This window comes from Sapajus apella, unplaced genomic scaffold, assembly GCF_009761245.1.
Source record: "Sapajus apella isolate SASKATOON/1434 unplaced genomic scaffold, GSC_monkey_1.0 scaffold78, whole genome shotgun sequence".
In the NCBI taxonomy this organism is placed as follows: domain Eukaryota; kingdom Metazoa; phylum Chordata; class Mammalia; order Primates; family Cebidae; genus Sapajus; species Sapajus apella.
The window spans coordinates 1,263,363-1,290,741 of NW_022437018.1; the positions used below are offsets into that span (position 1 = coordinate 1,263,363).

Here is a 27,379-nt window from a genome sequence, read left to right on the forward strand (position 1 = left end):
TTCTTAGTTTTACTATTCTTTCACGCTTTCTGTCTGGGAAGGAAATAATAGGGCTTCAGCTCCCTACACTCAAACCTGTATCTCAGCATGGCTGAAAAAGGAGCGATTACTCCTTACTCAGCCATACCTCTGTCATCATTAATTGAAATACATTAGGAAAATTACTGGACCATAGGTTTTTCATCTTCAAAACTGTGACCTCTTATTGTGCCTGTCTCCTTCACAGCATGGTTGGGAGGAGGAAATATAATAGATATAAACATCTTTTTAAAATATTTCCTGGAGGAGTTCTGGGACGTTTTGATTCTGTGCCGAAATCAAGCTGAGTTTCAGACTCTGGGAGATAATGGAGGAAAGCAGACTAGACTTAACTGAAATTTTTCAAAGCAGCATTACTTTCAGACTCTTGAAGCTCTCTGCTTGGTGCTCCTCCCTCTGGATTCTTTGCAGCTGATTGGAGTAAAGGAAGGACAGCTGTAGGTCCTTTGGAAAGTGAATCTTAAGGGGACTGACAATAGATGCCACTACATCCCCCTCCAGTCACACATTATTCCCACTAGCATGAGACCCATCCACAATCCAAATCCTGTCCTCTGTATTCTTCCCTGCCTCTCCTCTGCCCTGCCACATCTAATATTCTTTTCATCTTTCCTTAACAGACACCTAAACGCCTGACGTGTGACAGCAATGCCTGTTCCCATGGAGCTGCTGCTTCTGAGAAAGCTTGAAACAGACAAAGAACAAGGCAGAAATGGCCTCCTCACTAGAGATGAAAAGAAGCTGCTCTGATGAGGAAATCGGATCCCAGCTTCTGCTGCTAAGACTCTTCTCTTCTGCCTCTGGTTTTCTTTATTGTGCACCCCCAGAAGCAACTGTTCTTTCACAAGGCAACACACGGAATAGAGTGAATAGTAATTCTACAACCTGATTCTGGTAAATGCGACCAAAGTGGAAAGAGTGATCCACACAAATATTGGGTCTCCTGATTAAAACACTAAGATTTCATCTCATGTTGTGCCTTTATACTGTTGAGAGGATACTAAAGATCAAAGTGATACTTCAGAGCATTTTGAAGAAAATAATCACTACCTGTCTATCAGTTTGTGCAGATGTATCACACAGCTTTACTGTGTCTGTACCGGTTTATTCAAATCAAAGTATTTTTAAAGTACCTAAGGCTGGGCGTGGTGGTTCACACCTATAATCCCAGAACTTTGGGAGGGCAAGGCGAGTGGATCACTTGAGATCAGGAGTTCAGGACCAGCCTGGCCAACATGGTGAAACTCCATCTCTACTAAAAATATAAAAATTAGCCGGGCATGGTGTCACATGCCTTTAATCCCAGAGACTTAAGAGGCTGAGGTATGAGAATCGTGTGAACCCAGGAGGAGAGGTTGCAGTGAATGGAGATTGCGCCACTGCACTCTGGCCTGGGTGACAGAGTGATATTCCATCTGAAAAAAAAATAGATGCCTAAAACTTTTGATATGGTTTGGCTATGTCCCCAGCTAAATCTCATCTTGAATTGAATTACTGGGACTGTTGGGACAGGTCTTTCCTGTGCTGTTCTCATGAGAGTGAATGAGTCTCACAAGATCTGCTAGCTTTAAAAATGGGAGTTTCCCTACACACGCTCTCTTTTTTTGCCTGCTGCCATCCATGTAAGATGTGACTTTCACCCTGCCTTCCACCATGATTGTGAGGCTTTCCCAGTCATGTGAAACTGTGAATCCAAAAAACCTCTTTCTTTTGTAAATTGCCCAGTCTCAGTTATGTCTTTATCATCAGAGTGAAAACAGACTAATACAGCATGTCAGATACAATGCTGGATGCTGAAGAAACAAGGATGGCACAGCCCCTGCCTTCCAGAGCTCACACTTTAGAAAGGCAAATGTATTAATAACTATAATTATAACATTATATATTAATGTTATATAAATGTATTTATATAACATTCGTGTTATTTAGAAAATGCAATAGGAGGACAGATGAAGTAACAAAGTATAGTGGTAAAGAGGCTAGAGTTTGTGAGAAAACTGCAGGAGTAAAGACACTTATGCTGGGCTTCAAAGGATGACTTCATTTCAATTCCCATCCTTAGACATGGCTCGGAAGGGAATTTCAGCAGAGGCAAACTGAATAATGGTCTCAAGACCTGGAAATGCATATCATACCCAAAAACCATCTAAACCTGAAGGCTTTGATAGCTATGTAATATTTCACCAACTGTGGTCATCAGAATCACCGTCATTTGGGGTGTTTAATTTTTTAGCTTCCTAAACCCTAACACAAGCCCACTGAATCAGAATATCTGAACTTTGGAAGAGGAATCTGTATTTTAGAAGCCACTCTTTCCACTCCAAATTCCCCATAGAGTGAGTGTGATGAATAAAGTTAGAGGACTATCTGATATACGTTATTTTAGGTGGGGTGGGGACGTAGGGAAGGACACACAAGTTGTGCTGTGGTTATGTGCCTATATACTATCAGAATGGTCAATTAGGTTCCAAATACGTTCAGTGTTAAACAGAACCCAGTATTGTAAACTGTAACTATAAATTGTAAAGATTCTGTAAATAGAAGCCCATTTCTCATAAACTGAAAGAGCCAAAAGGCAAAGATGCTACTGAGCCCATTTAAAAATGGTGAAATGTGTTTCCGACTGTTCTCAGCTATAAGGAGAATCCTCTTTACAATGCTGGGTACCTTGATTAAAATCTCCCACTGCACAGCAGCATAAAACTGTCTCAAGGAGTCTCCAAAGAGGGTCATCTCAGAGTATCTCACAGCAGTCCTTCCATCCTTAGGTTTGGTTGTATCTCTACACAGGCCTACATGAAAGCAGAGACACTGCAAACAAGACAGGGTAGAGAAGAAGCTGGGAAGTTGATGAGCTTTTGTTTGAAACACAAAGCCTGTACAAGAAGAACTGGATGCTCTAGAGAGAGATGGACCTATCCTCAATGGGCATATCAACATCAGTATAAATTGATGATTCCAGTTAAGAAACAGACAACACCAGTCAGAGCAGCACATAAAGCCAGGAAAAGGCAAACTACTGGTAGCCACTCAGCGCTTTCTGTTCTCAGAGTGATTTGTTGCTAATTTCAGAGACTTGTAGTAGTTCTAGTACCAATTATCCCAATAATTTCATATACTAACATCTACAATTAAGTTACTGGTTTATAAACCATAAACCACAATTTATCTAGAGTGTTACTTAATGTTTTTCAGCAAAGTTTTCTTCCCCATATAAGGTAACATTTCTCATATAACGGTCAATGGACTCCTCCCTTGAGAATGTTAAAATGAAGAGACTTGGGTACCACCCACAACTCTCTGAGGTTAGGGCCCAGCAATCTGCATTTTCACACACTCCCTCAGAGCATTCTTTCTTACAAGGACTTTCCCTTCAGTGAACTCCTGTTACACTCAGTACTGAATAAGAGTATTTTTGTTTTCCATTAGAATTTTGCTAGTGGGTCTTTGATTGGCAATAGAATGTGGCTAGAATAACATAGGGATTTTAGCCTGCATTGTTATCTAACTGCCTGGGTTCCCTGTGACACATCTCTCAGGTATCTCTAGTTCAGCAACTTTCCCACCCTCAGTAACCTTCCCATCCTCAATCTACCCAACCCCGGCTTTCCCACGTTAAAATTAAAGAACCTCTGTTGTGAAGTCCCTGGTTAATCAATCATCTTCAGGTACTGTCAAAGTAAGATAACTGACCCAGGCTTCCTCACTGGTACCAATCAGATTGGATAGGAACTAGTATGGACATCAAATGGGATTGGCACATAACCAGGTACAGTTGCATGCAGCCAGCATGAAAGTATCTGAATATTTGGTTAATTGAATTAAAAGAATCATTGAGTTATTCTGACATAGTGAAAATATAGGCAAAATTCAGCTCTTTACAATGCTTTTGCATCATTGGAATTGTGTGTATCGGGGACACTGATAAATCATACAGGGCTCATAAAGACTAAGAGCAAATCATAAAATCATAGAGCTGGAAGGGACCTGAAAGATGACCCAGTCTGGGTTTTACTTTACAAATGAAGCAACCAGAGCCTGCAGAGGCCTAGAGACCGAGGTCATACAGCTCATTAGTGGCTGAGAACCACAATGTCCTAACTTCTGGCTGAGGGTTTTTTCTATGATGCCTCCCCTTAGACTAAAATAAGTCCCCACTACTAAAAAAGCAAAATAATCTTGTTCTTTTCTTTTCTTTTAAAAAATGTCCTCATCTTCTCATTGAAGGACAAGAAAAAGTCACTAAAATAAAAAGTGTAAACAAAGATGCTCACTCATGTATCAAAAAGAAACCTTAATAATTTGGTGATCCCAGTAAACATTCATTCATGCATTTATTCATTCTGAAAGCACTGTGGAATGAGCTTTCTCTTCATACCCAGAGAATGAGATGCTCTTGGGAGATAGTGCCATTTTAGCTAGATGACACCAAAAAGAACTTGCATTTGGCTGCCAGGACTTCCCTCACCTGTCTTCACCTGCCCCATCTAATCTCTCTCACTTTCTCAAATTGAATGGTTTACCCTGGGAGGCCAGTTTCAATCTCCCTTTTCACTGTTTCTCCTGCTGTGCTCCCACATGGTATGTCTTCCCACTTCTCTTTGGCTTTCCAAATTTTCTCATTCAAAGACCTAGCTCAAGATTATTTGCCTTGTCCTTCAAGACATATCTCTCTTCTTGGGTCACAAGGACTTTCCCTTTGATGAAGTCCAGTTATACTCAGTACTGAATAGTGTAAGCGTATTTTTGTTTTCCATTAGAATTTTGCTAGTGCAGCTTTGGTGGACAATAGGATGTGGCTGAAAGAGCACAGGGATTTAGGCTGCATTGCTAACAAACTGCCTGGGTTCCCGGTGACATATCTTACAGGTATCTCTAGCTCAGCAACTTTCTTACCATCAGCAACTTTCCCATCCTCAATCCACCCAACCCCAACTCCTCACCTCTGTCAAACCTACTCCTCTTCTTTTGTTCCTTATCTCACTGAATTATGCGCCACCATCTAGCCAGAAACTGGGGGTCATCTTTTACCATTATTTCTCCCTTATGTCTTAATAATCATAAAGTATAATTTTCCCTCCTAAATATCCCCAGCTTCCTCTCAGTTCTGTTTACCACTACTCTTGCTGCCATTCTTAGAGTTGTCACTTGTTCCCTAGATTATTTTAGTAACTTCCATTAGGTGATATATCTCAAGACCAGGAAACTCCAACCTTGCCCTCTTCAATCCTTACCCCATTATGCAACTAGAATAATATTTTTAAAATTCTCATACTGTCCCTTCCCTTTATACTCTCACTTCCCTACTTAAACCTTTTGGTTCTCAGGATAAAGTTCCAGCCCATTCAATGCCCTTTCACAATCAAGTCTTTTTTTCCAGCCCTCTAGTCCTATCTCTTCTTACTTTCCCACTGTATTAGTCCGGGTTTTCCAGTGAAGCAGAACCAATAGGATATATAGAGAGATGGGCATTTAAGGAGACATTATGAGAATTAGCTCAGGCAGTTATATAGTACTAGAAGTTCCACAATCTACCATTTCCAAGCTGGAGATCCAGGAAAGCCAGTGATCTCTTTCAGTCCAAGTTCCAGTGCCTGAGCACCAGAGGAGCTGATGGTCTAACTCCTAGTTTGAGGTTGAAGGCTTGAAAACTGGGTCAAAGTTCCTGAGAACTTGGTGAGGTGGGGGTGGAGTTGCTTCTGTTGCAAGACCCAGAGTCTGAAGGCTCAAGGACCAGGAGCTCTGATGTATGAGATCAGGAGCAGATGGATGTCTTAGATCAAGAAGAGAGAGAGAGAATTCATGCTTCTTCCACCTTTTTGTTCTATTTGGGCCTTCAATGGATTGAATGATGCTTGCTGGTATTGATGAGGGTAGATCTTCTTCACTAAGATTCAAATGCTAATCTTTTCTAGAAATACCCTCACAGACACACCCAGAAGTAAAGAGAGTGTGTGTGTGTGTGTGTGTGTGTGTGTGTGTGTGTGTGTGTGTGTGTGTGTGTTTCGTTTTTACCCAGCTATCTGGGCGTACCTTAGTCAAGTTGATGCATAAAATTTCCCATTACCCCTAATTTAACTTCATCAGATTGAACTGCTTGCACAATGCATCAGACTCTCTCTTGCTGTTAGAGCTTTGCACATGCTGGTTCCTCTGCTTGGAGTGCCTTTCTTCCAATGACTGTTCACTTCTAGGTTTTGAGGGCTTCACTTAGACATTACCTTCTCTAGGAAATTTCTTTGACTCAAGTGTTACTCCTGTGTGTATGTGTGCGCGCGCGCGCGTGTGTGTGTTCTTTCTTTCTTTCTTTTTTTTTTTTTTTTTTTGAGATGGAGCTTTGCTCTTGTCGCCCAGGCTAGAGTGCAGTGGTACAATCTTGGCTCACCATAACCTCTGCCTTATAGATTCAAGTGATTCTCTGCCTCAGCCTCCTTAGAAACTGGGATTATAGCCATGTACCACCCATGTCTGGCTAGTTTTGTATTTTTAGTAGAGACAGGATTTCTCCATGTTGGTTAGGCCAGTCTTGAACTCCCAAACTCAGGTGATCCACCCTTCTCGACCTCCCAAGGTGCTGGGATTACAGGCATGTGCTACCACGCCTGGCCACTCCTGTGTGTTTTTATAGCATCCTGAGCTTACCTCTTCTTATGCATTAAATTGTGTCTTCCTAAATCATATGTTGAAGTTCTAATCCTCAATACCTATGAATATGACCTTATTTAGAAATAGGTATTTGCAGATACAATAAGTTAAGATGCAGTCATTCGGGTGGGCCCTAATCCAATAAGACTGGTGTCCTTATAAGAGAAAGATGCCATATGAAGATCAAGACACAGAGGGTGAGTTCTACGTGATGACAGAGGTAGCTACTGCGGTGATGTAGCTCAAGACCAGGAATCTCAAGGATTGACAGCCACCACTAGAAGCTAGGAAGAGTCACAGAGGGATTCCACCCAGAGTCTCAGAGGGAACATGGCTCTGCTGACACCTTGATTTCTGACTGCTAACTTCCAAAACTGTGAGATAATAAATCTCTCTGTTGTTTTAAGTCACCTAGTTTGTGGTACTTTTTTAGAGAAGCTCTAGGAAACTCATATACTCCTATTGTGGTATTTATCACACTATATTATATTAGCTTGACAGTTTTGCTTATCTTCTTTTCTCTTGAAAGGTGATATTGAGTCTTAGACTACTTTGAAATCTAGTGTACTTCTCAGCCCCTAAGAAATAGTAGTTGTTCAATAACTAGTGGATAAATGATAAACATAGTGTTAGAAAATGAACTGAAATATTATAATATATCTAGTACAATACATGACAAGGAGAAGTACTTGGTGAGTTTCAGTTGCTTTCTTTTCTGCAAAATCTTCTGAGGGGCAAGGACTTAGCCTTATTCACCCTCGTGTCCCTTCTCAGTGGCTGACATAGTGCAATAGGAACCATAGGGGCTCCCCAAGCGTGCATATGCTCCTCCACATCCTTCAGTTTTCCTGGCACTTAGGGTTAGGATCATGTACTGGAATCTGCTCAATATGCTATGGATAAAAGTGATATTAACCAAATACATCCTGATTAACACTCTGGAAAATTTCCCCCATATCATGGTAACCTTGGGATCACCATATCCCAGAACAAGTAGCACAAGATGAGAGACAGTGTCCTGACCTGCACAAGACTCTACATGACTGAAAAGTAAACCTTTACACTGTGTTAGCAACTGTGCTTTAGAAGGTTACTTATGACCATGGCAGAGCCTAGTCTATCTTGACTAATATACAAAACAATGTGGACACATGGGAGGTGCAGAGAAGTGCCTGTTGGTTGACTAATTAAATCATCACAACAAATAAGATATCAGAGAGTCCTGACTGAATAAAGACTATTTGAGAAATACAGGCATCTCTGTTTACTCTTGGCATGCTTTGCTAGATTTCAAAAAGTGTCTGGGGCTTGAATGTTTTGATTGAGAAGAAGATTCCCAGCCAAGACAGCTGCCTTGGTGAGGATGTCTCACCATGACGCTGAGGACAGATCCACTTGCCTGGGCTTTAAAATAATTAGTTCAGTGGGACCAAGCCTAAATGAATGCCACCGGCTTGGCCTTCCTCATCTCTCTGCAGGTGAAAGGGGTATACTATTTATATTATCAAGCATGTTTTTGTACAAAATGATTGTTATGCTGCAGCTCTTGCCATAAAGTTAATAAGAATAGTTAATTAGGACATTAAAATCTAAGCTACAGTAATTAGCTGGAAGTAAAGTAAATGTCTAGTAAGCTAGAAAACAGAGCATCACCAATAAAAGACGCAAATTGAACAGCCATTCTCAAGTAATGCAATTAAAATTTCACAATGCAAACAGAATAGCCACTTGTTACAAAAATGTGAATCTCAAGCTTAATTTACACAGAAACATATACTCCCAGAACACCTGGGCAAAATTGCCAGTGTGTAACCGGTAAACTGTATCCATCTGACTTGACTGTGCATCACATGTACCTGTGATAACAATTGTTGACCACACTTGTTTACTAATGCTAAAAGGAAAAAAGTCACCAGCATTTGTTTATGATGATTGTCATAAAGGGGAAGTGTGAGTACATCCTGCTAAGAGTTCTCACTTAAGAATTAGGACAGTAATAATGCTTATTGATCTACCTGCTTCTGTGTAATCCATTTTCTCCCACATGCATAGATGACAATTCTGTACATTTTCCTCCCTCTCTAACCTCCAACACTTCCTTCCCAACCTCAGCTAATAACAATGCTTCTTATTTCACTGAAGAAACAAAAGCAATGGCAGGAAAATGTCCCCACACTCCCATGAGCATACTTATCCAACTACTGGCATCTGTTCCCATTTACTCTGCCTTCTTTTCTATTACTGGGGAAGAACTGTCTGAGATCCTATACTTCAACAATAGATTCCCCTCTTACCACTCAATGCATTGCTCCAGGTATCCTTCCCCCTCTCTCCTACATCAATAGTTTGTTTCTTCTACCAGATTGTTTTTACTAATGTACAAGTGTCAAGAACTGTGAAGGGTCTGAGGTTTCACCCTAATTGCAAGCCACAAGTTAGCCTCCCACAGTTTCATGGCTGCTGGGAGAAGCCATAAGGCTCCTGGGTCATTGACAAAGGACTTAATTGCTGACAACAACAGGAGCAGCCAGAGGATCAGCATTTTATAGTGCTGGCTACCTGAGCCCCAAGTCCCACAGGGTGATATAAAAAGGGCCAGGTGGTACTTACATGCATAGTGAGTGGCATTGAAAGAGAGGAACCCCAAACTTGGGGAACCTGAATTATTTATTAACCTGGTCAGTAAACATAGCTGCCTTTTGTTCTGGAAGAGATGCCCTGTCTGTCTTCAAAAGTTGTTCACCATACAAATATCCTTGAAAAGGAATCTAGAGCCAAAGCAAAATCAGTGTCTTTTATGATAAGACATGCAGAAATGGAAGAGACTCATGGAAAATTGCCTTCTGACAACAAGCATGCTGTAATTTTTCCCACCATTAATGAAAACCTCTTTCCTGACACTCATGTCCTCTCTATATACTGCTGCCCACCCTCCTCCTGCCATTTCTCCACTCCTCTTTACAGCTATAATCCTCGAAAGACTTGTTTATAGTTGCTGACTCAAATTTATCTCTTCTTGTTCTCTTTTGAAGACTCTACCATTAAGCTTTCATCCTTAGGCTGCTGTGTCAAGATCACCATTGAGTTTTGTGTTGCTAAATCCAAAGCTCTGTTCTCTTTTCATATTTCTTGATTCCACTGCAGATTCTGATGCAGTTGATCACACACTCCTCCTTGAAACACTTTCTTCTGTCAGCTCCTAGGACAACCTTACTTTCCTGTTTTTGTCTTCTACTTCATCTGTTGCTCCTTCTCAGTTTTCTTAGCTGGTTTTTCTTCATATTCCATCATGTTGTAGCACTTCCAAGGTCAGAACTAGAGCCTCTTCTTTTCTACTCATATAGATATATAAATATCTATCTCTAGGATATATATTGAGGATTAGATATATATCACACTTGGATATCCAGGATTATGGCTATAAAGCCATCAATGGAACAATGATGCTTCAGTCCAGGCCTGTCCTCTGAAATTCGAACTAATACTGAATCTGTCTAGTCTACATCTCTTCTTGAGCTCTCTTGGATATCTCAAATGTACAATACAGAACTCCTGATTACATCACCCATAAACCTGCACCTTTCCAAGCTTGCCTGACTTACCAAATAACAATTCCATTTTTTAGTTGCATAGGCCAAAACCCTTGGCATCATTTTTGCTTCTTCTCTTTTATATTCCACATTTCCTCAGCAGCAAATCCTGTTGGCTCTACCTTCAAATTATATCCTGAATTTAATCACTCCTCACCATCTCCACTGCTACCACCCAGAACTAAGCCACAATCATCTCTCCCTTGGATTATTGTATAAGCCTCCTAAATGGGTTACCTGCTAACACTCTGGTTCCTTTTCAGTCTATGCTCAACACAGAAAATGCTGTTAAAATATAAGTTAAATTGTGTCACTTTCCACACTGGAAACTCTCCAATAGCTTTCCTACATTCAGAGAAAAAGCCAGTCTTTATAGAATCTTTTGTTTCTCCATAAAGCTTTGATATCAGCTTCCACTTCTTTCCCCTTTGCTTGCCCCATGCCAACTCCTCTAACCTCCTTCTTTTCTCACCCCCAAACATGTTCCTGCCTTACAGCCTTTGTGCTTGCTCTTTTCTCTGCCTACTATACTTCCCCCCCAGATAGACTCACGGATTCCTCCTTCACCTCTTTTACAATTTGGCTCAACTGTCACCTGAACATCGAATTGTAAAGTGGAAGTTAACCCCCACCCCAGACATTCCCTGTATACCTTGGAACCTATTTTTCATCCATAACATTTACTAAAATCTGATCTAATATTAACATATATAGTCAATTCTCACTATTTGCTGTGGTTATGTCACTGCAAACAATGAATCAGTGAATACTGAACCATTATACTTTCTATAGGTCTCTGGTCACATTGATTTTGTCAACCAAACAGTATATAACCTTGTTATATATATGTTTCTATTTAAAGAAACCTTAATATATATTGTTGATTCATTAAGATTGAACTCATGGCCAACAGCACTACCACTCATGCCCTAAGGATGCTTATCTAACACATGCATTTTCTCCATAAGTGACATTACTGCCTTCCTCTACTAAGGAACACTAAACAGCACTTTAGCGTGATGCTTGGGTGGGAGCATTTTAAACAGAAAAATCATTAACACAAAAACGAGAGAAATATGGAACTAAATGGACTGTGAAAATGATACTTATAGTATGAGGATGAAAACAGAAAGGCAGAACTTTGCCTTGACACAAGCTAGAGACATGTGTCAGGCAACTCAGGTTTTTCACTGCTCTGGCATGTTTTTAAATGACCACAAAAATGCTGTATTTTAATTCTGGGGTTATAAATTTTACACATAGATGAATTCACAAATACGGAGTCCATGAGTAATAAAGATTGACTGTGTTTATTACATATATTATTTATGTGCTTATATATGTAACTATTTTGCATTTGTTCTGAATTTCTTCCTGCTAAAATGTAAACTCTATGATCCTAGGGATTTTTGTCTGTTTATCTCACTGATGGGCTCTCAGCACCTAGAATAGTCTCTGGCACACTCAATGTTGTCGAATAAATGAATGAAAGTTTCTTTCTCTCCAGGTTGGAAACTGCAGTGCTAATGAGGATTTTGAGGTCCAGGAATGTTAATGTAGGAAGCCAGAGCTCCAGGGGCACCAAAGTCATTAGAGCAAGTAGAGTCAAATGTCCGGGAAATACGAGGTTCATATGCCAGAGAAGGAAGTCCAAATGGGTCACGAAACCCAAAGGAGGAGAGGCAAATCTGGAGGGCTAGGGATGCAATCCAGGAGCAGAGCCCACAGAGGAATGCACTGAGCAGTAGGCTGAAAAACCAAATAGGAGATCAGTCAGGCAAATTTCTAAAACTGCGGCTAATGTCTTTGGCTGGATATTTCATGACCATAACAGTGAGGTTTGTGAGACAGCCAACTGGGTGTAAAAACCCAGCAATATGGAATATACCAATAGCTGTGAGCCGCTTGAAACCAGCACATGTGTCTGATCCATCTTTATACCTCCAGCTTGTGGCAATAGCTGGCAAAACAGTAGGTATTATAAAAATATTTCTTTAATTGAGAAACAGCTATTACCTATCAAAGTGTCTTGGGTCAGAGAGAAAAAGAGAGTGTTTGTGCCCATCCTTGTGTCAAAGGGTTTCATAAAGGAAGGCCTCCATTCAGCGTGGGCTTCATGTTGACCAGGGCCCAACCTGCGTGTCCTCTTCCCTGTTCTCTCACTCCCACTCTACCTTACTGGGCTAGACTTCTCCTCTTTTCTGTAGACCTGCTGTGTCCTAGAGAGGACTCATCAAGACAAAATGTTTACTAAAGTTAATTGACTCAGTTCTTCAGGGTACCAGTTCTTAATCTGGGATATATAAATTGGTCTCAAGTCTGTGAACCTTCTGAAATGAAAAGTGTGAAATATGTGTATGTGTCTATGTGAAATTTCCTAGGAAGAAGACTCATAGATTTCACTAAGGAGCACTAATTATTTTTAAAATTTTGAGTACAACTCATTAGAATTATTCTGAGTATTCCCACAAATCAGGGGTTAAAAATAAGGGCAGTGAACTCAATACAGTATCCCTAGGTGATTGATTGCTCACTCATATAGAAAGAAAATCTAAAACTTCAGTGTGCATGGAAATCCCATGGGGACCCTGATAGATTTCTGAGACCCTGAAAATATGATTCAGAGTCTAGGTTAGGGTCCTAGAACTGGCCTTTTAGATAGGCTTCACAGGATGTATTCCCCAGAGCACACTTCTGAATTTCTAAGCTGTTTGGCCAAGTAAAGACATAGCTTTCCTCCATTTTTGATCAGACACTTTCACGGCAGTAGTCTGAAACTGGCTGGGCACAAGAACCATGAAGTGAGCTGTTGGTCAGAGGTGCTGTTGGCAGTGGGTTTAAAATACAGACGTTCCAGGCCATATCTGAGAGGCTCTTATTCACTAGAGCTGTGGTTAGAATCTAAAGATCTATACTTTAAAAAATCTCCCAAGGTTTTTCTACACACAGCCATAATCAGAACCACTGCAGTAGAGACAAGGGCCAAAAGCATCTGTGTTTAAATAATTCCACATAGTAGAGAAAGCCTTCCTGTGGACCTGGTTCCAGAAACAAACTGGAAGTTTAATATTACAACAGAGCTTTGCTGAGAAAATATTTCTATTTTGTTAACCTTTGGACTTCTCTTTTAAAAGCAAGTAAGCAGGTAACAATTTAACACATTAATGTTTTACTTCCACAGAAGTCAGTGAAGGGAGACATAACCCATGAACTGAATTTCAAAATGGAATATTAACCAAGTAAAGGCCAAAGTGAGATTCAGAGCAGAACTTTCTATGGTATTATGATAGCTCCAAGCAACAGTTTGATGAATGAAAATAACTCAGTTAAGGAGCTCAGCAAAATCCCAGAAGGATTGGTGCCAAGAACTCAAACTTTTAGAACAATATGTTTTTCAAACACCAAATAAGAATACTTCAAATGCATTATTAATGTTCAAAATCGCCTCCAGTTATAGATAATGAATTTTCAGTAGTTACCTTTGAGTCTAATAATCTCAAAATTATGAAGAGAAGCTAAATAGTATCCAATCACAAAATACCAACCACTATGTACCAATCATACAAAGGACCAACTTAAAGCAAACCCCAAAAAAGGTTTTAGAAGTATTTTATGAGACATTCAATTTCGTTGAACTGACAGTTATTCAATGCTGATATACTATGATTCAAGTGAAATAATGTATATAGAGCCCTTATAATGGTACTCATTATATAATAAGTATTTGATAAGTTATCATCCTGACATCTTAAAAATCTGGAATTTTGTGGCAAGTTTGATGTGCATGAATACTCCTATGTGATTTTAGATTGAGCTTTGTGACTGATGGTCTGGCCCCTACATATCATGATTAAAGTTCCCAAACCAAAGAAAAGTGAAGGCTGCCCTAATCTACCCTAAAAAAGATGGGTATATTTTCTCAAGTATGGAAGAGTCAAGGAACATATTCTCCAACTTAGAACACAGCTCTAGTATAGGTTTAAAAAAATTCAAGTGGTTTTAGATTATGACTTCCAAGCCTCTTGGAAACTTGGTATGAAGTACCTGGATAGAGAAAAATATAAACCATAGAAAGCAAGTCAGATGCCTGAGCACCCTGCAGTTGTCTCAAAGAGAGTAGCGTTTGGAGGGAAAATCTCTTGGAAGTTTTTCCAGGTGTATTCATCTCTTACTCCTATTTTCCACTGAAGCCCTTCACTGTCTTGTTTTCTGCCATGCCTGGAATTTAGTGCTTAAGGTTCTTTCTTGCTTCCTTAAAGCCTCATCAGCTAAGATCTTGCCATAACCTTCCTCTGAGCTACACCACATGAAGGCTACTGAATCAGAATCACATTTTATCAAGATTTCCAAGTCATCTGTTTGTATAATAAAGTTAGAGAAGCATGGCCTAAGACATATAATTTAGTTCCCCTTTGCTTCATGATTTCTGTGGAGAACCTTAAATTACACATGAAGCAGTTTGTGGTTAATTCAGTTAACAATGGGGAGCCATGGAAAATTTTGAGCAGAAAAATGAAAAAGTCCATGTTTAAAGTTTGTTAATCTTAATGACCAATGATAATCTTATTGCAGGTTTCTAAATTACTTTGGCTTGGGAGAGAAGTTGAGAATAAGCTGATATTAGATATGGATACTAGAGTAAATGTGATATACTGGTTAAAAAAAAATCACTGGCTTAGAATCTTATAATGGAGAACAGAATTAGTCAAGTTTTCTGTTTCAGTTAAGCCAACATTTACCCTCCAGCCACAGGACATATCCTTACAATAGTATTTAATCATTTTCAACTACAACCTGAAGAGGTCATAATAGTTATTTTTTCTGATATGCTTATGATTTAGTCTTATGAGTCATCCTTCTTAGCAAAACAGAAATTGGATCTGGAGCCATGGAATTGTACAGAAATAGCTCATGTTTCAGCTTTCCAGATTTCTCACTCTGCTTTTACTTTTTTTTTTTTTTTTTGTAAAGCAAACTCTCCTAACTATGATTTCTGACCCTGTAAATCATCAAGTATAGTTCCACACCACAGACCAGTTGACCTTCTTCCAATGAACGGATCACCCAGTTCAGAAAACAAAAGCTAAATCATGCAAGAACAAACACCAGTAGAAGGTTACAGGCAGCAACACTGCTTGTGAACAATACAAAACAAAAGGTAAGGATTTAAAGCACCAGGAGACAAAGGAGGATAAGGATATTCCGAATGCAGTCAAAAGCTAGAACAGGAGAAGTGGTAATAATATAATTTTAGCAGAGCTAAAATTCTAGGCCTATCCAATGTAAAATCAGCAGCTATAATTTGTTGCTTACGCACCAGACACTTTATATATATGTATTTCCTAATACCCCCAACAACTCTACAAGGTAGGCATCCTTATTTGCTCTTTGCAGATGAGTACACTGAGATCCAGAGTTCACCTAACTTGCCCCAAATCACAGACATATTAAGGGCAGAATCAGGTTACTGTTCCAGATTTGACCGCCTCTGAAGTCAGGACCTGTCCACCCTACCACAAGGCCTCCTTGGAGGGATCTTCTTCCATCTTTCTATCTGTTAGGAGTTACCCCACTGTCAAAGAGATGAGCTCCTGGGCCTCCTAAGTCAGCATTTTCCAGAGCGTGCTCAATGGAACACAGGTCCTAAGAGATCTTCTGTCATAAAGGAATTGTAAGAACTGGGTAAGTGAGGGAACAGGGAATACTCAGAGGATCTCGATGCACATTGAAGACAGCCTTGAGAATTTACTTAATCTTGACATGTTTGTTTTACCTATATTTTGCATTTTTGAAAACAACATGGAAGCCTTACTTTAGTCTCTTTTAGGTGCTATGCCTAGGTGCTTAATAGCAAAACAAACCAAATAAAAACCCTTAAGCATTATGGGAAAACTCTGAGAGCCAGATAAAGGGCTCACATATTTGTGAAGAACTAACTCCCAACTGACAACTAACTCCTGAAATTCCTTCTTTCCCCCCCGCCGCCCCATATCTTGCATCCATTTAGACTCTTGATTCTGATCTTTCTTTATCTTTCAAATCTGCCCTCTTCCGCAGAGACAGAATATCCCTGCTGCCAGTGCCTGTTTTCAGAATCTTCATTTCCACATTTAATCTTCCACACCTCATTTCTCCAATCAATTTCATCTTCCACACTTCATCGAGAAATCTTTCTAAAAAATTGAAGCTTAAAAAATACATCTGCTTGTGCCAAATTTTGTTTTAACACTTCTGCTATCTCTCTACTGCTTATTAGAAGTTCAAGCCTTTTAGCTGGCACTTGAAAACTTCACAGTCTGGTTCCTGTATATACCTTGATACTCTTTAATCAAGCTGAGCATAACATCGTTTTCAACACATTCCAGGCCTTTCATGATTCCTTGTGTGGTGTTCCCTCTGCCCAGAGTGGTGTTTCTTTCCTTCTTTACATGGCAAGTCCTATTCCTCCTTCACACCCAGTTAATTATCACCTCCTTATTAAAATGTTTTTAAGTTTTGTGAGACAAAATTTTGCTACTTTCTTATGTTCTCACAGGGTTGTTTCTTTCTCTGAAAGTTTACCCAGTATATTTTTATTTTAATTGCTTTCTTGTTTTTCATCCTTATTCAACTGTAAACTTTTAAAAATAGAAACCATGTCTTATTTATTTTTTCAGTTTTGTTAATAGCTATTCATTAAATGTAGCAAAAATTGAAAACTCATTACAGAGCACCCCAGATATAAATATTTAGTTATGACAGCTGCTCCATTTTCACTTTCACATTCTCATTTTGAAGTTCAGCTTCATCATACTTCAAGTCTCTTGGATTTTCATGACTTTCTAAGTTTCACAATTATTTCTTTCGGACTCCTGCTTGAAGTATGGCAGTTGATCACAATACCATTTCTTTGATTATCTAGTGCCTCATGAACCAAGCGTATCATTTCTGACACAAATATTTTTGATTTAGACCTTGTATTTCCTGTGGAGGAGAAGATTTGAGAAGCATTTAAACAGTTTCTTAAAAACTTGAAAGTCAGTGAATTGGGCACAACTTTTCTCCATAGTGATGAATGTTTCCTTTGCTGTTCTCAGCAACCCTCAGCAAGATAGCAGTGTTTATGTGTGATGCAGCAGTTCTCAAGATGTGATTCCTGGACCAGCACCAGCAGCACAACTTGAGAAATGAGAAAAGTACCAATTATCTGCCCCCTACCTCTGACACACAGAATCAGTAATTCTAAAAGTGGAGCTCTGTAAGCTAAGTTTCAACAAGCCCTCAAGTTGAGTGTGAAGCACACTGAAGTTTGAGAACAATTGCTATAAGAGCTTGGGCTTCCAAGACAGACTACTTGGATTGAAGTCCTAGTTCTGCCTTTGCACCTTGGGTGTTTCCTGATACCTCTGGTGCTCCATTTCACATCCTCTTGGTCTGCATTTTTCTCCTGCCATTGTTGGGATACCTATCCCAATCATAGTTTGCCTCAGCTGCACTCTTATCTCTTGCTTTCTGCTTTGTCATCACAATATGGTACGCCTGTAGAAACCTGTTCAACACTCTGATGCATGCACAAATCTGAAAATGCAGAGAAATTAACCACTTGTGGGACAAACCTTTGACCAATGGAGATGGGGGCCAGTTACTAATTAGTCTCTTCTGTCTCTTGAGGACAATTTTGTGGTTTGTTTTCCTCAGTTCATCAGAATGTCCTAGGAGGCTTGAGGCTCTTTGCCCACTCAGTGACCATGTCAGTTACACAGATTGAACTGGCTTTCCCTGCTTCCCTCTTTCACTCTTCTCAGTCTCCCATTCCTAGTCCTTAGGGCCACCTCCCAAAATAAACTACTAATTGGTAGGCAAGTCTGTGCATCTAGCCTTTTGGGGAATTCCAGGTTAAGATATCTTATGAACACACAATTTAAAAACATATAATATTAAATTGTAGTTCAATAGAGGCATTTCTATTGAGATATATCTAATATAGATGCATTTTGGCAGTACGTTCAAAGTTGTTAGCACATGGAAAATCAGGATTGTAACCCCTGAAACAGTTCGTGAGGGAAGGGCAGGTTGTTGGGAGCAGAAGGCATCAAATTTACAGTCTGATGATTTACATCAAATTTACAGTCAGTGATTGAGGAAGGCATCTGAGACCTGCAAGGAATTTGGCTCTGTGGCCTAGCAAAAATTACGAATAATCAAACCCTAAAACCACCTAGAATCAACATCAATGAAAATCCATTCTCCAACATGATTTTTCTTCTGAAATCTGTAGGGTGCTCCTCCGGGACCATTTTCCCTCTGGTCTTTGTGTTAATTTGATACTTAATTTTATCTATAGAAGAATCAGAGTGGGGGTTGGAGGGCAGTTTGCAGTAAAATTTTATCCCTGATCAATCTACTTGTGAAGAATTCTACAGTGCTTGAAAGCTGAAACCACTGGATTCCCAATAACACACTGTAATATTCTGTGTGAAGTTTAAGTCTGGTTTTTAGAGACAATTCAACAGTATCCCACATACTTTTAAGGGTAAACAGTTTAGTTGGGAAACTAAGTTTTCCAGTTTGGCCAACAGCAGGATGTTAATAATGGAAAGGATGGTACGGAGAGCAGTGTGGTGTGATAGGAAATAGCAAGGCATTTGCATTCAAAAGATATGAAGTAATTACTTCTGCTATCCTGGTTATATCTGGTTACTCCCGTTAGACTCAGTTTTCTCAAAATTAAAAATAAAAATCATGGATTATCTCTTCTACAAAACCTAGCTGTATTATGACATGATCACTTGAAAATTATAGATGTAAGTGTGGTATAAGCTTGTAAGTCTGTGTGTGTGATCACATTACTGCATGTAATATCCTTTTGTAGCTTTTGAGGTAGAATCTTAACTCTTTCAATTTGGTTTATAAAATTCTTCATGATTACAATATTGTTTATGTCTCTATCCGGTCTCTTGCCACTCCTCTTTTATACTGTATACATAGTAAACGTCCAGTCACCCAGGCTATTATGTCTCTTGCCTGTAGCCACTCAAACACGTTGTTACTCTGTCTGTCAGGGTCTCCATCCTTCCCCTGGCTCTTTTCTACCAGCCCTTCAAATCCCAAATAATTGTAAGAGCAATAACAATACTAGTTACAGTATACTAGTAATGATAGTTTGAGTAACATTAAGACAAAAATAATAGTATTGACTATATCTTTGCAGAGCTTACTGTATCCAGCAAATATACTAATAACTTTTCATATATCTCATTTAATTTTTATACCAAACTTAGGAGGTGATTTATTGTTTTCATTTTAAACATTAAGGAACAGAGGCCTGAAAAAGCACCTTATCAAAGTTATTTCTTCCTGAAAGACCTCCCTGAGCTTTGAAATTTGTAGTTGCTTCCCATGCTATGGGCTCCTATAGCACCAATAATAGCAATTAACACTACATTATGATACCCATGATGCTCCACAAAGAAGTCTTGCTTACTGTTATAGTCTCAATTATTGGCACAGTACTTAGTACATAGTACACACTAAATAAATAATGTTTAAATGGATGAATGAACTAACAGACTCAGAGCTCTTCTTTACAAGATTGTAATTTAGGTCTACTAAACATCAGGGTATCCCATTCCTCTTTCTTTTGTCCATCCTCCCTTTACTCTACAATTTCCAGTTACTGAATGCATACTCATACTCAATTACTCGTTGTCTCTCTTTCTCTCTCTCTATATATATGTATATACACACACACACACACACACACACACGCACACATATATAACTTAGGAGATTGTTTTATTGTTTTCATTTTAAACATTAAGGAACAGAGGCCTGAAAAAGTGCCCAAAGTTATTTCTTCATATATAAATATACACACACACACACACACACACACACACACACACACACACACACACACACAGAATGTGCACTCGGTAACTAGTTGCTCACTATCTGAACCCTCTTCAAGCCTCAGTGGCAGGCAGGACCCTATCTTTAAGAGAGCTAAAGGGCTTGCAAGAATATTCCTTTAACCATGACTATTCTCTGATTATCATTGTAGGTACAACACATGGAGCTGCTCCTATCTCTGCTGCTTTGTGAATAACTAGAATTTATGTAGTATTACTTCCTGAGCTGTGTATGGAAGTCAGAAAAGGCTCACAAATAGGAGTCTCCCACAAATTCTTGACTGTCTTCCTCATAAACAAGATAATATGAGAACTTGAAGATTTAACTTGCTTTGCCTCTGGAGCAGTCCTTAGGTAGTTGGGTACCCATCCTACTTGGCAGAAATTCCACATAGATTAATGTGAGTTGTGAGTGGGGTACAATGAATTTCTCAACAAAGGAATAAAATAATATGCTAGGGTTTGTCCCTCATTTAAGATACTCTTTCTGGCTAATTTTCTCTTTCTTGCAATTGGATTACAGCCAGATCAACTTTTATGTTTCAAAACCCAGAGATACCACAACTTAATAGGATGTTCTTCCCTGTTAGTCATCAGAGACCTCAATTAACTGTAGATTCTGCCACAATCAAAAGGAAAGTTAGCAATCTTTAATTAAAGCTAAAACCTCACTTAAACATTTTCTCTTGCAGAGATATAGGTGTAGCAAGAAAGGGTATTCCAGTTATAATTTCAGAATCCACTGCTTATAAAGTATCACTTCCTTGTGTATGTAGACTTATTCACTTAGGGTTCTACCACAGCAGCTGCTTCACATTTTGAAATTGAAGCAAAGAGAATTTCGAAAGCAAGCAGATGTGGTGTGACAGGACTACCAGGTGGGGTCTGAGGTCCTAAATGTTGTTCTTGACTATATTGTGGATCTGATGGTTTTGTAGGAATATCCTGGCTCCCACTATTACCATCTGTTTCCAGATTAAATTGGGGTAGAGTAAGGGTCTAGGGCAGTCCTTGTAAGGCAAAATATTTTTTAAAAAAATTTTAAATGTAGTCTGAGAAGGTGTAGGAGGCAGGACAGCTATACCATGTCTTGGTGGTGATAAGCAGGGTCTTCTCAGCAGTTTCTGAAGTTCTGGGTGGCCTGAGTCTGTGGTTTGTGGGAATGGACCTAATTATCCATCCCCTGGGGTGGCTCTGAGTCAACCCAAGGAGGATATTACTTTGGTAAACTATCTAAAGGGAGAAAAACACAGCTTCTCTGACCCTAAACTTTCCAACTCAAACAGGGGAATAAAGAGCCTTGAATCCAGATGTGTTGCCCACATGGTTAGCCAGATGTTGAGAACCAGCTGTCTTATAGGCTCATTTGTCTTCTTAATTTTTGTCCAAATGTGTGCCAAAACCAAGATCCAGCAGAAAGTTTTATTGCAATCTCCCTTCTTCTCATAACTTCTCTGTAAATGCTGGCAACACTAAAAAGGTGATAGGAATGGGAGTAGGAGTGGCAAGCCATAGCACTAAGACACTTTCAAAAACTGAGACAGAAGGATGCTGATCACCCCTGATCTACCACATGACACCTTACAGGAGAGAAAAAGACAGGGAAGTCTGACTCCACTGAGCTTCTTCACCACAGTCAGTAGCTGTTCGGGACATGTAATCTCAATCTCAAGGTTTCTGAGACAGAATCATCTAAAAGCACTTGCTGAAAATATATATTCAGATTTCTGCCCTTCATATATGGAATTTTGGGCCAGGAAATATGAATTTTTTAAAAGTTCCTGGTATCATTCTTAAGTACTCCAAAGTTTGAGGACTTCTTCAAATTTGAGAGTACAGGCACTGTGCTCCGGCTACTGTAAGGATCCACTTAACTGCTTAACCATAATAAAGTCATATTTATTTAAGTCAGAAAATAGCCCTCAAGTTACTAACCCAGTGGGCTCTCTATTCTGCTATATTTTACCCCTAAATTCCAGTCTGCTGTTGCTAACCCTCATTCACATTATTCCTGATGCCTGCCTAGCCTTCTTAGCTGATTTCCTGGCTCTTCTTAGTTTCAGGAACATAAAAATCTTAAAACGTCACTGCTTGAAGGGACCAACTCTCCCAACGAATAGATACTGAGAATCTAGCATTGTTTTAAGGAGCTCCAATCTGAGAAGCCAGAGCCATTATCAGTGCAGAGGCAACACCATCTAAAGCAAGTAGCAGATATATTGCCCTCTTTTTGGCATTTTTCTGTTTGTGACTAGTTTTCTATGAATATAAGCTCTGTGTATTATCATCATTATAATCCCATGCATTTAGCACAGGCCTGCATATTGCAAGTTTATGACAAAAATCCGTTAACATAGGAAAGAAGGAAGGAAATAATTTTCTTAAACAGAATTCACATGGACCGGAGCTACGACTAATAGCCTTCAGGCAGCCGAGACTGTTGGTGTTCATCAGTAACTGGTGTCCATCAATAACTGCATTAATTTTCTTGCAGGCATAAAACCACGTTTTCCAGTCTCCTTGGTGGATAGATGTGGTTGGTCACACAATTAGTTCAAACCAAAGAAAAGTGAGTCTAGTTGATAGGTACTACTTTCAGTGTTGGACAATGAAGACCTCCTAAACTGTATTATTATTCTCTTTCCCCATCCAACAACTAAATGGAGTTGATTTTAGGGCCCTAGAGGAAAGTGGATAGACAAGACTATAGAGCCTTCAGTCTCTATGTGGAACTAAATCCACCTGGCCTTCACTGGACTATCATGTGGGCAAGAAAGAAGCTTCTATGTTCTGCATCCCTGAAAATTTTGCATTGTTACATTATTTAGCCCATTCAACTAATCGTGCTTGGAAACAGTCGCGTTCTCACAGTTTTTGCCATTTGCTATGATGCTGCATTAGCCAGATGTCACTGAAATCATGTTTCTTTCAGTCTTAAGTTTTCTGATTCCATAAAGTCTGCACTTACCAGATCTATGGTCACCAGCCAGTCAATATCTCTGTGTCTTCCAAAGTGGTGAATAACACAAGAAAGGATCTGCACTGAAGAGAAGAAGGTAATATGTTAGAACAATTTTCATCATTACCAAAGTGATTCAATCACTGGGCATATGCTTTGTGTATAGTTCTGCTGTTGCCCTCTTAAAATACTTAACACTTTCTTACCATTGCATTTCGCACTGGGCTCCAGAAACAATGCAGCCATTCCTGCCCACCATAATGGAAGGAAACAGAGTTCCCCATTGGCGTGTCTTTGGACAACTGGCCACAAGACTTTTTGAACTATGGGAGTATGAGCTCAAAGACTGCACCTGGCCAGCAGTTGCCCATGTCACAACTTCATCTCTCATCTGCCCTATACCATGGATGTTTCTTTAAATGCTGACCTTTCTTACTCTTTAGAAGATACCTTGATGGTGAGGGTGGCAACATATTCCAGTGTAATTCCCCAGGAAGGAAATGGAAGCCTTCCTTTATAAAAACTAGCAAGAAGCCAAGTTACCATTTTGAGAGCTTTCTGGCTCTGGTTTTGCCTTGATACAGCATCTCTCACCCTCATCTTAATGTTTGAATAATCTTCTGTTGTTGTGATGCTCCTGGTTTCTGATTCTTGGTCTAGAGACTACCCCGATTTTTTAATTACCAATTAGCAACCTCCATTCTACTTCATGATATTTTAGATTCTCCTCTCAGTGCCTATGTGCTTATCCATCTTCACTTGGCTCCTCATGGGCATCCCACAGATCCTTCTAACTTGCCTTCCGTTCGTCTCCTGAAATTTGCCCTGCAGTTCTAGTTTGCTTGTTAGTTCTTGGCCAGGTTTTTCTTGGTGGTGGTGTGTTGTTGTTTACACAAGTCAAAAAACAAATTCCACCACCATTATCAGAGGTATTCTTCTTTTATGTATTTATAAAATTTTGTTTATTTATTAAGAGTTCAGCTATTTCTTGAACATGTTATAAAACAAGTTTAGTTAAAAAGACCAAAGCCTATGTCCTCATCAGACTCCTCAGATTCTCCTTTCTTTGCTTCCACTTCCCTCTCCTCAACTGGGGCAGCAGTGGTGAAAGAGGCAGGATCTCCTGCTTGTGCAACATAGGCTGCTGGAGTGGTCTACCAGCCCTTCCATTGCAACGGAGGCTGCTGATGTTGACACTGGCCAGGGCTTTTGCAAACAGGCCAGGCCAAAAGGGCTCAACAGTTACAGCAGCTGCTTTAATGAAGGCACTGAATTTATCCTTCGTGACAGTCACCTCATTGTCCCGCAAAATGAGGGCCCAGTAGATGCAGGCAAGCTTGGGTAACCCACAGTGCTACTTGCCAGATGAAGTGGCACCATAGATGGCAGCTCCAGTCTCACTTTCACCATATTGGGGGTTGAGGGCCTCACCCAAATGTGGCCTTAGCTTTTTTCAGAAAGACCGAGCATCTTGGCAGCAACTGAGGGAAGGGACTCTTCCCTTTTAAATGTGGTCTTAACCCATGTTTAACAATCAATTGTTTAGGGAAAAAGGGAAGAAGGTACCCCATTTGGCTACCTTATTTTTTTTTAACAAAATTGCTTATTGGTATTTCTGTCTCCAGTCTTTCCCCTTTCTAATCTTATCTCTGTATCATTTTCTAAAATGCAGTGTGATGTTATAACCTGGGTTAAAATCCTTCAATAATATCTCACTGCCTAGAGGAAAAAGTCATGCATGGTCTTTTGTGATCTTGGTTCAATTTACTTCTTCAGCTTCATCTGTCAGCCTTCCATCTCTTATTCGATGCTATAGCTAAGCTTGAAATTCCCCCACAATGTAGTGGGGTTTTTTTTCGTTTTTTTTTTTTTTTTTTTTTTTTTTTCTCTGAACCTTTACATATCGTATTCCTCTGCCTAGGATGTTCTCTTCCAGCTTTTTTCACATTGTTTGTTCCTATTCATCATCAGACAGTCGTTTAGATACTATCTCCCCCTAGAACTGTTCCTGATATCCTCCAGGGCGGTTTTATTTGTTTATCCTTTATTTTCATAGTACATTGTTATGTATACTAATAATGACACTTGTATCTATCAGGGTCTCAGCAGGAAACAGACAGCATAGTCCAACTGGGCAATTTGAGAAGACTTTAATAAAACAAAGGAATAGTCGGGGTCTAGGGGAACCAACAATTGATAGTTCAGTACCACCCTGGTGCTAGTAGCATCAGAAAGTGTTTCCACTCTAAGCTTGATGAAGAAAGGAGAAGAAGTAGTTAATACAAGCCAGAGAGAGTGCCTGAGCCTTATGAAGGCTGTGGCCCTTTGGAGAAAGATCCACAGCAACTCTGCAATGAAGGAGCCTGGGAAATACATTCCCAGCCTCACATTCCTCATGTCCTGCCATCTACTGCCAATGATTTCAATTTACTGAATCCAACAGGAAGCCAAAGGGTAAATGGAGACTGATGAAATTCACCATATATATAATCTATAAAGGTCAGCCTCCTAGCTCCTAGGTATAGAACAGCATTGAGAGAAGTAGAGTGAATCTAGAAGGACAAACATAAGGTATCAAGTATAAACTAATGCCCATTTATTGAATACCTACTTTATTTGACAAATGGTATTCCTAGTTCAGAAAATTGTCCTACATTCTATATAAAGTATGTCCACTTTACAAGTGAGAAAACTGAGGTTTGGCTAGCTAGGTTAGCTAACAGGTGGCAGAGTACAGATTCAAATCCTTTTCTATCTGGGTATGAAGGCTCTTTCCACTTTCCCATACTGCCATTACTGGTATAGTGTTTTGTCTCATCCACTAGACTATGGTCTACTTGGGTACAAAGTTAACATTTCATTTATCTTTATATCACTGGTGCCTTGTGCAGTGGCTAGCCCACAGTAGATAGATAATAGATATTTGTAGAATTGATTAACAAAAATAACAGAATGATTCAGTATTTTAATTTATATAAGTGGGGATTGGGTAATTGGAGTCTGCCAGGGGATGTTAATTAATTATATCTGGCACTAAGGCACCTCTTTGTAACTGTCCTTTATAAATAATTGCCCTCCTCTTCATATGAAAGAGAGAATAAAAGTTTATCTGGTCTCTTAACCATAATGGAGTGTAACAAAAACTGACAATAAGTGAGTTCTCTGTATGCTGATCGTCTTCCGTCTTCTCCCTGACTTGGCTAAGAGCTGAGGGTAACAAACAATGGTGCTTGCTTTCCCCAGTCCTTCCTCTATGACTTTTCTTCTGAGTTGCCATGCCCCTTTCTAATGGTTCATTTCTCTTTCCCTTTCACTTAACTTGGCTTTTATATGTCTGTCCATCACTGGCTCTCTAACTATCAGCTAGGGCAGCCTGACTCTTTTTTTTAACTTTCAAAGGAAGCTGCCTGCTCTGAATGTATGATGCTAGAGAATGGGTTTTAGTAAGTCCTTAAGAAAAGTTGTTTATGTTATTTCAAAGGTTGCCAAGTAATAAATAGTTGTTGAAAGTGAAGGGTAAAGTGATATCTCACCACCCTGTTCTCTGCTGCTCTTCTGATGGCTCAAATCATAAAACATCATGTTTTGACCTTCATAGGAAGGTTTCACCAACTTTGGGTTACTAAGTGAGCAGAGACATTCACTTTCCTACTCAGTGCCCTGGACACTACTCAATCCTAGCCCAGTTGGAACTCCAGTGTTTGAACCTTTGAAACTCTGAAACTGATTGAAGCTTCTAAGCCAACAAAAGAGGCAAAGGGCCTTTGTGCTTCAGCAAAGAAATGTTCCAGTTCTTTTGCACTTTCCTAATGAAGGCTGGCCCAGGAGCCCTGTTGTCCCTGAAACACAGAGGGAGTTGTAGGGAATAAAGGCAACTTGACTCTTTGGGGTCATTCCTCTCTTCCCAGGGACTTTTATGGATAATCTTCCAGCCATTGAGAGGTTTGGTACTCATTCAGATATCGTAGCTTTGGATTTGGATGAGAAAATTTTTAAAAAGCACTATCTAGTATATTGCTGAATTACATCAGATATTACAGTGTATAAATTCTCATGCACATTTTGTCTCGTTTTCCACATCCTCACCCATTTTCACCCATTTAGGTCACCTGAGTAGCCTTATAGTGATTTCAGTTTGCTATTCCAAATTTACTTTGTAATTTACAGTGCTAGGAAGATGTAAATTATTTACTAGTATTGTTATTGTTGGATCAAGTTAGAGTTTCATAGTATGCATTCAGATATTAATTCCAATA

At 39.6% G+C, this 27,379-nt stretch overlaps 1 long non-coding RNA gene across 1 annotated transcript in view; it reads right to left on the bottom strand.

Annotated features, from left to right (window-relative positions):
• Window positions 1-23,206, bottom strand: part of LOC116532958 — a 211,728-nt gene extending 188,522 nt beyond the window's left edge. Inside the window, exon 1 of the long non-coding RNA XR_004261013.1 lies at window positions 23,133-23,206. This is a non-coding gene — a long non-coding RNA (uncharacterized LOC116532958). The remainder of the gene's footprint in view (window positions 1-23,132) is intronic.
• Window positions 23,207-27,379: the final 4,173 nt, after the last annotated feature.